General features: G+C 38.0%; 1 non-coding gene across 1 annotated transcript; it reads left to right on the top strand.

Moving 5' to 3' along the window:
• Window positions 1–3,473: 3,473 nt before the first annotated feature.
• Window positions 3,474–3,581, top strand: LOC148573822 (small nucleolar RNA R71). The gene has a single exon (XR_015906284.1). It is a non-coding gene; the product is annotated as a small nucleolar RNA R71 (small nucleolar RNA).
• The last annotated feature ends 9,405 nt before the right edge of the window (window positions 3,582–12,986 follow it).

Genomic DNA, 12,986 nt, shown 5'->3' with positions numbered 1-12,986 from the left:
GCTCATCATTTATCAAGTATGTAACTTACCTCTGATGGTTTGGAATCCTCAGTCCAAAAGAATTTAGACATGGCTTTACAGCCAGCCAGGCTTCACATGCTTCATGAAACACTAGAATTCATTCTTAAAAATCTTGAATAAAATTTTTGAAAACATTTTTTTTTTCGAAAACAGATGAGAGATTTTTGAAAATATTTTTGAAAGATTTTTGAAAACAAAATGAAAAGAAAATTACCTAATCTGAGCAACAAGATGAACCGTCAATTGTCCAAACTCGAACAATCCCCGGCAACGGCGCCAAAAACTTGGTGTTATTGCCGGGATTGGGATTTCAGACGATTCTTGGCGCCAAACAGGAACAATTAAGTCCCCGGCAACGGCGCCAAAAACTTGGTGCACGAAATTGTGATGTCCAGGCTCGAACAATCCCTGGCAACGTGAGCAACTTGGTACGCGTAATCGTGATTACACTTTAATGATGTAGAATTCATGGCTCTTTCTTTCCCTGGCATTGACGCCAATAACATGGTGCCAATACCATGGTTCACAACTTCGATACAACTGACCAGCAAGTGCACTGGGTCGTCCAAGTAATACCTTACGTGAGTAAGGGTCGAATCCCACGGAGATTGTTGGTATGAAGCAAGCTATGGTCACCTTGTAAATCTCAGTCAGGCAGATATAAAGTGATACTGGTGTTTTCGAATATTATATAATAAAATAGGAATAGAGATACTTATGTAAATCATTGGTAGGAATTTCAGATAAGCGAATGGAGATGCTTTTCGTTCCTCTGAACCTCTGCTTTCCTGCTATCTTCATCCAATCAGTCTCACTCCTTTCCATGGCTGGCTTTATGCAAGGGCATCACCGTTGTCAGTGGCTACATCCCCTCCTTTCAGTGAAAGATATGCTCACATGCTCTGTCACAGCACGGCCATTCATCTGTCGGTTCTCGATCATGCTGGAATAGGATTCACCCTCCTTTTGCGTCTGTCACTAACGCCCAGCACTCGCGAGTTTGAAGCTCGTCACAGTCATTCAATCATTGAATCCTACTCGGAATACCACAGACAAGGTTTAGACTTTCCGGATTCTCTTGAATGCCGCCATCATTCTAGCTTACGCCACAAAGATTCTGGTTAGGAGATCTAAGAGATATTCATTCTAGCTTATTTCATGTAGAACGTAAGTGTTTGTCAGGCACGTGTTCATAGGGGAGAATGGTGATGAGCGTCACACATAATCATCACCTTCATCATGTTCTTGGGTGCGAATGGATATCTTAGAAGCGAAATAAGATGAATTGAATAGAAAACAGTAGTACTTTGCATTAATCTTTGAGGAACAGCAGAGCTCCACACCTTAATCTATGGAGTGTAGAAACTCTACCGTATGAAAATACATAAGTGAAGGTCCAGGCATGGCCGAGATGGCCAGCCCCCAAAGTCTAAGAACAATGCATTCAAAGATGATCCTAAGATCCTAAGATGATCAAAAGATGCCTAATACAATAGTAAAAGGTCCTATTTATAATAAACTAGCTACTAGGGTTTACATGAGTAAGTAATTGATGCATAAATCCACTTCCAGGGCCCACTTGGTGTGTGCTTGGGTTGGGCTTGAGTGTTGCACGTGTAGAGGTCCTTCTTGGAGTTGAACGCCAGTTTTTGTGCCAGTTTGGGCGTTCAACTCTAGTTTTGGCTCCTTTTCTGGCGCTGGACGCCAGATTTGGGTAGAAAGCTGGCGTTGAACGCCAGTTTACGTTGTCTATTCTTGGCCAAAGTATGCACTATTATATATTGCTGGAAAGCCCTGGATGTCTTCTTTCCAACGCAATTGGAAGTGTGCCATTTCGAGTTTTGTAGCTCCAGAAAATTCACTTTGAGTGCAGGGAGGTCAGAATCCAACAGCATCAGCAGTCCTTTTTCAACCTCTGAATTTGATTTTTGCTCAAGTCCCTCAATTTCCGCCAGAAAATACCTGAAATCATAGAAAAACACACAAACTCATAGTAAAGTCCAGAAATGTGAATTTAACATAAAATCTATTAAAAACATCCCTAAAAGTAACTAGATTCTACTAAAAACATACTAAAAACAATGCCAAAAAGCGTATAAATTATCCGCTCATCAGATGTAAAGGCCTTCAACCTTTACTAATATGTCCTCTACTTGTCCATAAGCCTGTTTTCTGGAATTGTCTGCCATCTCTAATGAGATTTTAGCAGCTTGTACCTCAAAGATTCCTAATTTCTCCATTACAGAGAAGGGCATGAGGTTTATCCCTGACCCAAGGTCACATAGAGCCTTCTCAAACGTCATGGTGCCTATGGTACAAGGTATTAGGAACTTTCCAGGATCCTGTTTCTTCTGAGGCAATCTCAGTTGATCCAATGCATTTAGTTCATTGGTGAATAGGGGAGGTTCATCTCCCCAGGTCTCATTACCAAATAAATTGGCATTCAGCTTCATGATTGCACCAAGGTACTTGGCAACTTGTTCTTCAGTGACATCCTCATTCTCTTCAGAAGAAGAATACTCATCAGAACTCATGAATAGCATAAGGAGGTTTAATGGAATCTCTATGGTCTCTAGATGAGCCTCAGATTCCTTTGGTTCCTCAGAGGGAAACTCCTTATTGATCACTGGACGTCCCAGGAGGTCTTCCTCACTGGGATTCACGTCCTCCCCTTCCTCCTTAGGTTCGGCCATGATGGTTATATCAATGGCCTTGCACTTTCCTTTTGGATTTTCTTCTGTATTGCTTGGGAGAGTACTAGGAGGAATTTCAGTGATCCTTTTACTCAGCTGGCCCACTTGTGCCTCTAAATTTCTAATGGAGGACCTTGTTTCATTCATAAAACTTACAGTGGCCTTAGATAGATCAGAGACTAAATTTGCTAAGCTAGATGGATTCTGCTGAGAATTCTTTATCTGTTGCTGAGTGGATGATGGAAAAGGCTTGCTATTGCTAAACCTATTTCTTCCACAATTTTTAAAGCCTTGTTGAGGCTTTTGATCCTTCCATGAGAGATTTGGGTGATTTCTCCATGAGGGGTTATAGGTGTTTCCATATGGTTCACCTATGTAATTCACCTCTGCTATTGTAAGGTTCTCAGGATCATAAGCTTCTTCTTCAGAAGATGCCTCTTGAGTACTGTTGGATGCAGCTTGCATTCCATTCATACTCTGAGAAATCATATTGACTTTCTGAATCAATATTTTGTTCTGAGCCAATATGGCATTCAGAGTATCAATTTCAAGAACTCCCTTCTTCTGAGGCGTCCCATTACTCACAGGATTCCTCTCAGAAGTGTACATGAACTGGTTATTAGCAACCATGTCAATGAGTTCTTGAGCTTCTGCAGGCATTTTCTTTAGATGAATGGATCCACCTACAGAAGTATCCAATAACATTTTAGCTAATTCAGACAGACCATCATAGAATATATCCAGGATGGTCCATTCTGAAAGCATGTCAGAAGGACACTTTTTAGTCAGTTGCTTGTATCTTTCCCAAGCTTCATAGAGGGATTCACCTTCTTTCTGTCTGAAGGTTTGAACATCCACTCTAAGCTTACTAAGCTTTTGAGGAGGAAAGAACTTGGCTAAGAAAGCCGTGACCAGCTTATCCCAAGAGTTCAGGCTATCTGTGGGTTGAGAGTCCAACCACACTCTAGCTCTGACTCTTACAGTAAAAGGGAAAAGCATGAGCCTGTAGACTTCAGGATCTACTCCATTAGTCTTAACAGTATCACATATCTGCAAGAATTCAGTTAAGAACTGAAAAGGATCTTCAGATGGAAGTCCATGAAACTTGCAGTTTTGTTGCATTAGAGAAACTAGCTGAGGTTTCAGCTCAAAATTGTTTACTCCAATGGTAGGGATGGAGATGCTTCTTCCATGTAAATTGGAATTAGGTGCAGTAAAGTCACCAAGCATCCTCCTTGCATTATTATTATTTTCGGCTGCCATCTCCTCTTCCTGTTCGAAAATTTCTGAAAGGTGCTTGCTGGATTGTTGTAATTTAGTTTCTCTTAATTTCCTCTTCAGAGTCCTTTCAGGTTCTGGATCTGCTTCAACAAGAATATTCTTGTCCTTGCTCCTGCTCATATGAAAGAGAAGGGAACAGAAAAATAATAATAGGGATCCTTTTTACCACAGTATAGAGGTTCCCTTATGTGAGTAGAAGAAAAGAAGAAGAGAAAATCTGAACTCAGAGAGAGAGAGGGTTCGGATTTTTGGTGAGTGAGGGAGAGTAGAGATGTGAGATGAAGAGAAGTGTTAGTAGATGAATAGATAAATAGAAGGAGATGAGAGAGGAAGAGGATTTTTGAAAATTATTTTTAAAAAATGGTTAGTGATTTTTGAAATTAGTTTTTGAAAAAGGTTAGTAATTTTCGAAAATTAGGAATAAAATTAAAATCAAAATTAAAATAATTAGTTAATTAAAAATAATTTTTCAAAAAGAGGGAGATATTTTCGAAAATTAGAGAGAGAGAGTTAGTTAGGTAGTTTTGAAAAATATAAGAAACAAACAAAAAGTTAGTTAGTTAGTTGAAACAAATTTAAAAATCAATTTTGAAAAGATAAGAAGATAGGAAGTTAGAAAAGATATGATTAAAATTAGTTTTGAAAAAGATTTGATTTTTAAAAATCACAATTAATGACTTGATTCACAAGAAATCATAAAATATGATGTTAGAACTTAAAGTTTGAATCTTTCTTAACAATCAAGTAACAAACTTGAAATTTTTGAATCAAAACATTAATTGATGATGTTATTTTCGAAAATTATGAGATAAAATGAAGAAAAAGATTTTTGAAAAATATTTTTATAATTTTCGAAAATAACTAAGAAAAATGAAAAAGATTTGATTTTTTGAAAAAGATTTTGAAAAGATAAGATTTTTAAATTGAAAATTTGATTTGACTCATAAGAAACAACTAAATTTTAAAAAGTTTTGAAAAAGTCAACTCAAATTTTCGAATTTATGAGAAGAAAAAGGAGAAGATATTTTTTTGATTTTTGAATTTTTAATGATGAGAGAGAAAAACATGAACAATGATGCAATGCATGAAAATTTTGGATCAAAGTATGTGATGAATGCAAGAACACTATGAATGTCAAGATGAACACCAAGAACACTTTGAATGTCAAGATGAACATCAAGAACTTATTTTTGAAAATTTTTTATGCAAAGAAAATATGCAAGACACCAAACTTAGAAATCTTTCATGTTCAGACACTATGAATGCAAAAATGCACATGAAAAACAAGAAAAGACACAAAACAAGAAAACATCAAGATCAAACAAGAAGACTTACCAAGAACAACTTGAAGATCATGAAGAACACCATGAATGCATGATTTTTTCGAAAAATGCAAGATGAACATGCAATTGACACCAAACTTAAAATCTGACTCAAGACTCAAACAAGAAACACAAAATAATTTTTTTGATTTTTATGATTTTCTAATTTTTTTGGATTTTTCGAAAATTAATTTCAAAAATAGAAAAATAAGGATTCCAAAATTTTTAATATGAATTCCAGGAATCTTGCAATCTTAGTCTAAAGCTCCAATCTGAGGGTTAGACATGGCTTAATAGCCAGTCAAGCTTTAGATGATATTTATACTTTCCATGTATAGAGCAACTAAGTGTGTGAGAATCAACAAGCTCTTGTGATGATAAGTTGAAACCCCAGTCCAAAAGATTAGACATGGCTTACAGCCAGCCAGGATTCAACAAATCATCATGAAACACTAGAATTCATTCTTAAAAATTCTGAAGAAAAATATATTTTTGAAAAGATTTATATTTTTTTCGAAAATTTATTTGAAGAAAAACGAAAACAAAGAAAAATTTTTGAAAAAGTTTTTGAAAATAAAATAAGAAGAAAGTTACCCAATCTGAGCAACACGATGAACCGTCAGTTGTCCAAACTCGAACAATCCCCGGCAACAGCGCCAAAAACTTGGTGCAAAAAATTGTGATCTCAGGCAACGGCGTCAAAAACTCTGTACGCACGTCTTAATAAATCGTTTTTCATTCACAACTTCGATACAACTAACCAGCAAGTGCATTGGGTCGTCCAAGTAATAAACCTTACGTGAGTAAGGGTCGATCCCACGGAGATTGTTGGTATGAAGCAAGCTATGGTCACCTTGTAAATCTCAGTCAGGCGGATATAAAATAGTTATTGAGTTTTCGAATATTAATAATAAATAAACAGAAAATAAAGACAGAAATACTTATGTAATTCATTGGTGGGAATTTCAGATAAAGCGTATGGAGATGCATTCGTTCCTCTGAACTTCTGCTTTCCTGCTGTCTTCATCCAATCAATCCTACTCCTTTCCATGGCTGGCTTTATGTAAGGACATCACCATTGTCAATGGCTACTTTTCATGCTCTCTAGAAAATGGTCCGATGCGCTGTCACTGCATGGCTAATCGTCTGGAGGCATCACCGTGGTCAATGGCTGCATCCTATCCTCTTGTGAAAATGGTCCAAATGCTCTGTCACAGCACAACTAATCATCTGAGGTTTTCGATCATACTGGAATAGGATTCACCCTCCTTTTGCGTCTGTCACTACGCCCAGCACTCGCGAGTTTGAAGTTCGTCACAGTCATTCAATCCCAGAATCCTACTCGGAATACCATAGACAAGGTTTAGAATTTCCGGATTCCCATGAATGCCGCCATCAATCTAGCTTACACCACGAAGATTCTGATTAAGAGATCCAAGAGATACTCATTCAATCTAAGGTAGAACAGAAGTGGTTGTCAGGCACGCACGCGTTCATAGGGAATGATGATGATTGTCATGTTCATCACATTCATGTTGAAGTGCGAATGAATATCTTAGAAGCGGAATAAGTTGAATTGAATAGAAAACAGTAGTACTTTGCATTAATTCATGAGGAACAGCAGAGCTCCACACCTTAATCTATGGAGTGTAGAAACTCTACCGTTAAAAATACATAAGTGAAAGGTTCAGGCATGGTCGAATGGCCAGCCCCCTAAACGTGATCAATAGTCTCCTAAGATGAACAATTGATTAAAACTGAGACCAAAGATGTCTAATACAATAGTAAAAAGTCCTATTTATACTAAACTAGTTACTAGGGTTTACAAAAGTAAGTAATTGATGCATAAATCCACTTCCGGGGCCCACTTGGTGTGTGCTTGGGCTGAGCTTGAAGTTTACACGTGGAGATGTCATTCTTGGAGTTGAACGCCAGTTTGTAACGTATTTCTGGCATTCAACTCTGGCTTGTAACGTGTTTCTGGCGTTTAACTCCAGACAGCAGCATAGAACTGGCGTTCAACGCCCTTTTACGTCATCTAAACTCGGCCAAAGTATGGACTATTATATATTTCTGGAAAGCCCTGGATGTCTAATTTCCAACGCAATTGGAAGATTGCCATTTTGAGTTCTGTAGCTCCAGAAAATCTACTTTGAGTGCAGGGAGGTCAGAATCCAACAGCATCAGCAGTCCTTCTTCAACCTCTGAATCTGATTTTTGCTCAAGTCCCTCAATTTCAGCTAGAAAATACCTGAAATCACAGAAAAGCATACAAACTCATAGTAAAGTCCAGAAATGTGAATTTAACATAAAAACTAATGAAAACATCCCTAAAAGTAACTAGATCCTACTAAAAACATACTAAAAACAATGCCAAAAAGCGTATAAATTATCCGCTCATCAGTTCCTCACCCCCAACCATGGGGTTTAGAGAGTCATGCCGTCAGAAATACAAAATGAAGCGTAAAAATGTCATAGGTTGCTAAATGAATCTCTAAAAGTAGTTTTTATACTAGACTAGTAAACCTTGGTTTACAGAAAATGAGTAACTAAGTGCAGATAGTGCATAATTCCACTTTTGGGACCCACTTGGTATGTGCCTGGGCTGAGCTTTCAAGCTTTCACGTTCATATGCCCAAAGTTGGCATTAAACACCACCCCAGGTGCCAGAATGGGCGTTTAACGCCGAAAAAGGTGCCAGTTCTGGCATTTTACGCCAGACAGTTTTAGGCTGACTTTGAACGCTGATTTAGGCCATCAAATCTCGGGAAAAGTATGGACTATTATATATTACTGGAAAGCCCAGAATGTTTACTTTCCAACGCAATTAAGAGTGTGTCAATGGGGCTTCTGTAGCTCCAGAAAATTCAGTTCGAGTGCAGGGAGGTCAGAATCCAACAGCATCTGCAGTCCTTTTTGAGCCTCTGAATCAGGTTTTTGCTCAGGTCCCTCAATTTCAGCCAGAAAATATCTGAAATTACAAAAAAACACACAAACTCATAGTAAAGCCCAAAAATGTGATTTTTGAATAAAAATATAATAAAAAGTAACTAAATTATACTAAAAACTACTTAAAAACACTGCCAAAAAGGGTATAAATTATCCGCTCATCATGAGTCATGTGCAACATCGGCGTGTACGCATACTGTGCACGTGTGCATCCTTAAACGCAATGCAACTATGGCAAATTTTATATCATTTTGAAGCCCCAGATGTTACCTTTGCAACGCAACTAGAACCGCCTCATTTGGACTTTTGTAGCTCAAGTTATGATCGATTTAGTGTGAAGAGGTCGGCTTGACAGCTTTGCGATTCCTTCATTTCTTCATGAGTTCTCCATTTTTACATGCTTTTTCTTCATTCCCTCAATCCAATCCTTGCCTCCTAAATTTGAAATCACTTAACAAACATATCAAGGCATCTAATGGAATCAAGGTGAATTAAATTTAGCTATTTTAAGACCTAAAAAGCATGTTTTCACTCTTAAGCACAATTAAAGGAGAATTTACAAAACCATGCTATTTCATTGGATACATGGGAGAAAAGTTGACAAAAAATCCTCTAAATTCAACACAAGATAAATCCTAAAAATGGGGTTTATCAACCTCCCCACACTTAATCCATAGCATGTCCTCGTGCTAAACCAAGAAGGATAAGAGAAGAGGTATGGACATTTATTCAATGCAAATAACCTAAATGCATCTATCTATATGAATGCAACTAAATGCAAAATGATTCTACCTACTTGGTTAAAAATAAATCAATCCTCCAAGAGCATGTATAAACGGGTAGTGCTAAGGTCATATGACGACTCATGAATCCTACCAATTCAAGTATAAAAATGAAGTTCAAGTAGACTTGCAAGAGGAACGCTCATGAAAGTCGGGAATCAAGGAATTGAGCGTCGAACCCTAACCAGAAGTGTTTACACTCTAGTCGCTCAAGTGTATAGGGTCGATTCTCTGAATTCTCTCCTAATCATGCTTTCCAAGATTTGTTTTTCATCTAACAATCAACAATTATTCAATGCATGTATACATTCATCATGAGGTCTTTCCCAAAGGTTGTAATGGGGCTAGGGTCAAGGTAGGGCTATATATGGTTAAGTGGACTAGAATTTGAATCTTTGATCAACTTAAACTTTCCACCTAACCTATGACATCCTGTGCAATTTAAGTGATAACCTAACTACCCATCCTTCACTTTTTCACATACTCATGCATTTTCTGTTTCATTTCACAACACTTATGCATTGATCTTATTGAGCTTCACTTTGGGCTATTTTGTCTCCTTTTTATTATTTTTCTTCTTTTTTCTTTCTCTATTTTTTTCCCTTTTTTTTCTTTTCTTTTTCACATACAAGAACATCAATGCATACGGTCTATACATTTAATCAATACATGAGTATGCACCTAATTTCCAAATATAGAAATACAAAATACCCTTTTATCCCAACCAGTGTTCCCAAATCTCCCCAAACTTGAATAATAAGCACTCTCACTAGCCTAAGCTAATCAAAATTCCAAACACGGGACTTTTATTGTTTTTTGCTTTAGGCTTGTAATGTGCTAAAATAAAAAATAATTGGGTTAAGCGTAGGCTCAAAATTGGTTAACAATGGAGAGTAAAAGGTAGGCTATTTGGGTAAGTGAACTAATGAAATGATGGCCTCAATCATATAAATGCATGAAAACACAAAATAATAGACATAAAGAATCAAACAAATCAAAGATCAAAATCATAAGAAGAGAACAATTGCACACAAGAAGGAAAATAAGTGGTTATAAGATGTAACCATACCATTAGGCTCAAATCTCACAAGCTTGTATTCTTAGCTCAAAAACCATGTTCCAACATAAATTCTTTCAAGCAAGTTCAACAACATTTTTTTTCAAATTGGTAGGGTGCCCTAAAAATAGTTTCTTGGAAAAGAGATCATCATCCTAACCAAGTAGTCCTAATAAGAAAGAAGTGGTAAAAATATGTACAAATTCTAACTAACATGCATCCTAACATGCAATGCAACAACTAACTAATAAAGAAGATCAAGAATTGGTGTTGAGAAAGGAATTGTTACCCATGGAGATCGGTCAGACAACCTTCCCACACTTAAAGATTTCACCATCCTCGGTGCATGCAAAGAAGAGCAATGTGGATGGGTTGCTACAATTGATGAGCTCCTTCAAAAGGTTATGCGGATGACTTGTTTGTCGCCCCATTTAGAAACTTTTCCGTTTCCTCTTTTGGTGGCCAACCTAAAAAGAGCGAAAAAGAAAGAAAATTAAGCCTATAACAAAGGTATCAAAGCGAATAGAACATAGGCGGGGGCTAATGCCAAATAAGAGTATGGTTCTCTACTACATGTTAGCTACGCATGTGAGTGAGAAAACAATATAAGCCAAGGTGTATCAACTAATACTTGATGCAAGAGTAAAGTCAAAGCATGAAGAGCATATTGAGCATCAAGACCAAACAAGAATTGACACAAACAAGATTAGTGATAAGCATGAGAGCAATTGGTCCCATCCTAACTCAATGATAATAAGGCACAAGAACAAACAATAATGAGTTAGGAAGGACTAAAGCACTAATCTCGTGTGTAGAACAAACATTACAATTAATGCAACAAGTCACGAAGCACCAAAATAATGCAAGAGAGCCGCAACAATTGAGTAGGAAAGTTCAACATCCTTATTAAAATAAGAGACTTAGAAAATAAAATGAAAACAGGCTATAAAAATAAAATTGAAATGCAAAGAACAAAAGCATGCAAATGCAATAAACAAAAGAAAATGGAAGAGGAGAAAAAAACTCTTTTTTTGTGATGCGGACGCGTCATGCACGCTTACGCGCCGATGCGCAGATTGGCAGAAGGACGCGTACGCGCCAGGTGCGCGCACACGTGGGTTAGGTTGTGGCTTAGGCACAATGTCAGCTCAGAGTTTGCCTAACTCTCTGGAAAATGTACCTGGTATGCAGATGGCGCAATCGACGCGCGCGTGCCATGCACGCGTGCGCGTGCATTGCGCATTTGGGATCTTGAACGCGTACGCGCCAGGTGTGCATACGTGCGGGTAGTGTTGGGCCTGGGGCTCATTGTTGGCTCAATGTTCACATAACTCTCTGGAAATTGTACCAGGAGCTGCGACTACATCTCAAAACTGATCAAAAATGCAAAATTACAAAAATCTTTTTTTTTTTTTTACTTTTGAAACTTTTCCAACTACTAAACAAGAGAAACACTACCTACAATGGTAACTCAATCACTTATTAATCAAAGCTACATAAGAGTGGAAAGAGTTTACCATGGTGGGGTGTCTCCCACCTAGCACTTTTATTTATTGTCCTTAAGTTGGACTTATGGAGAGCTCCTCTCAAGGTGGCTTGTGCTTATATTCTTCTTGGAACTCCCACCAATGCTTGGTTCTCCATTGTATTTCAAGATTTCTCATGAGTTGCACCAAGTCTTAATGGAGTTCTTCACAAGCTTGGGGCTCCCAAAGTCAATCCTCTTCTTGTAATCCGGGATCCCACTCTCTATTTTCACACCCGTCTTGAAGTTGATCATTATTAGTCCATCCGGGTGGCAAGCAAGGTGAATTCTCAATGAAATGCCCAACAAGCCTCATAGACCCATCTAATTGAGCTCTATTCCAACCCTTATATTCCATCTTTGATGCATCGACCATAATGAGCCTTGATTTACAACGCCAACCACGAAACATCTTTCTCTTACGCTTCATCCCGTAAAGCATCCTAAGTTGACCATCTGTTTCAAGCAAGCCATACTCAAGTGGGACAATAAAGCTAATAGAGATGAATTTTACCCACTCAAATGAAAGAGTGGATGACAACCTAGGTAATGAAGCTTCTAAGGGTCTTGATAAAGCGTATCCAACTCCCGTCCTTCTTTTTCTAAGGACTTCCACCTCTTTACAAGACTCTTCAAATTCAATCCTTTGTTCATTAAGTTTATCTAAGCCTTTCCCCTACTCAAATCATAATTAGGAGGATGAGAGAGATTTACCTCCACATTGCTTCTAATTTCACTGGGAAAAGGCTCTACAAGCTCAAAGGCTTCTTCACCACTAAGACTTGATGCTTGATCTTCATTACCAAGGGGACTCAATTCTCACTCTATCCCATCCAAGTCTTCATATGGAATATGCCTTGGAAGTTGTGCACATTCCTCCTTAGCATCAAATTCAATCTTCTTAGAGGGGTTTCCTTCAACTCTATGTTCCCAAGGTAGTTCTGCATCTCCTAAGTCTTAAACCATCGCTTCCTCTTCTTCAACAATTGTAGCTTCCTCCAATTGTTCCAATACAAAGCAATTTCCCTCGTTCTCCACCAATCTCTCCTTCATGTTATGCTCTTCATTTGATTCTCCACATGTAGCCATGGGAGTTCCTTGAGTATTTAAGCATTGGGATGCTAACCGGCTTACCACCTCGTCTAAGGTGGTCGTGAATTGTTGCACATCCCTTTTTATCTCCTCTTGTCCTTGAACAAGAACATCAAGGATGTCATTCATTGGAGGTTGAGGTGGTTGGCAGGGTTCATCCATTTGGGGGAAGGGTTCATAGTAGGATGGTGGTACTTCTTGGTAGAGTTGTGGCGGTTCAATATTTTCCATTCTTTCTACTTGTTGCATAACACGCTCCATGGT

This window comes from Arachis ipaensis, chromosome B2, assembly GCF_059453495.1.
Source record: "Arachis ipaensis isolate K30076 ecotype BB chromosome B2, ASM5945349v1, whole genome shotgun sequence".
Taxonomy (NCBI): Eukaryota; Viridiplantae; Streptophyta; class Magnoliopsida; order Fabales; family Fabaceae; genus Arachis; species Arachis ipaensis.
The sequence above is the reverse complement of the archived record's forward strand: the minus strand, read 5'-3'. Positions and strand labels throughout refer to the sequence as shown.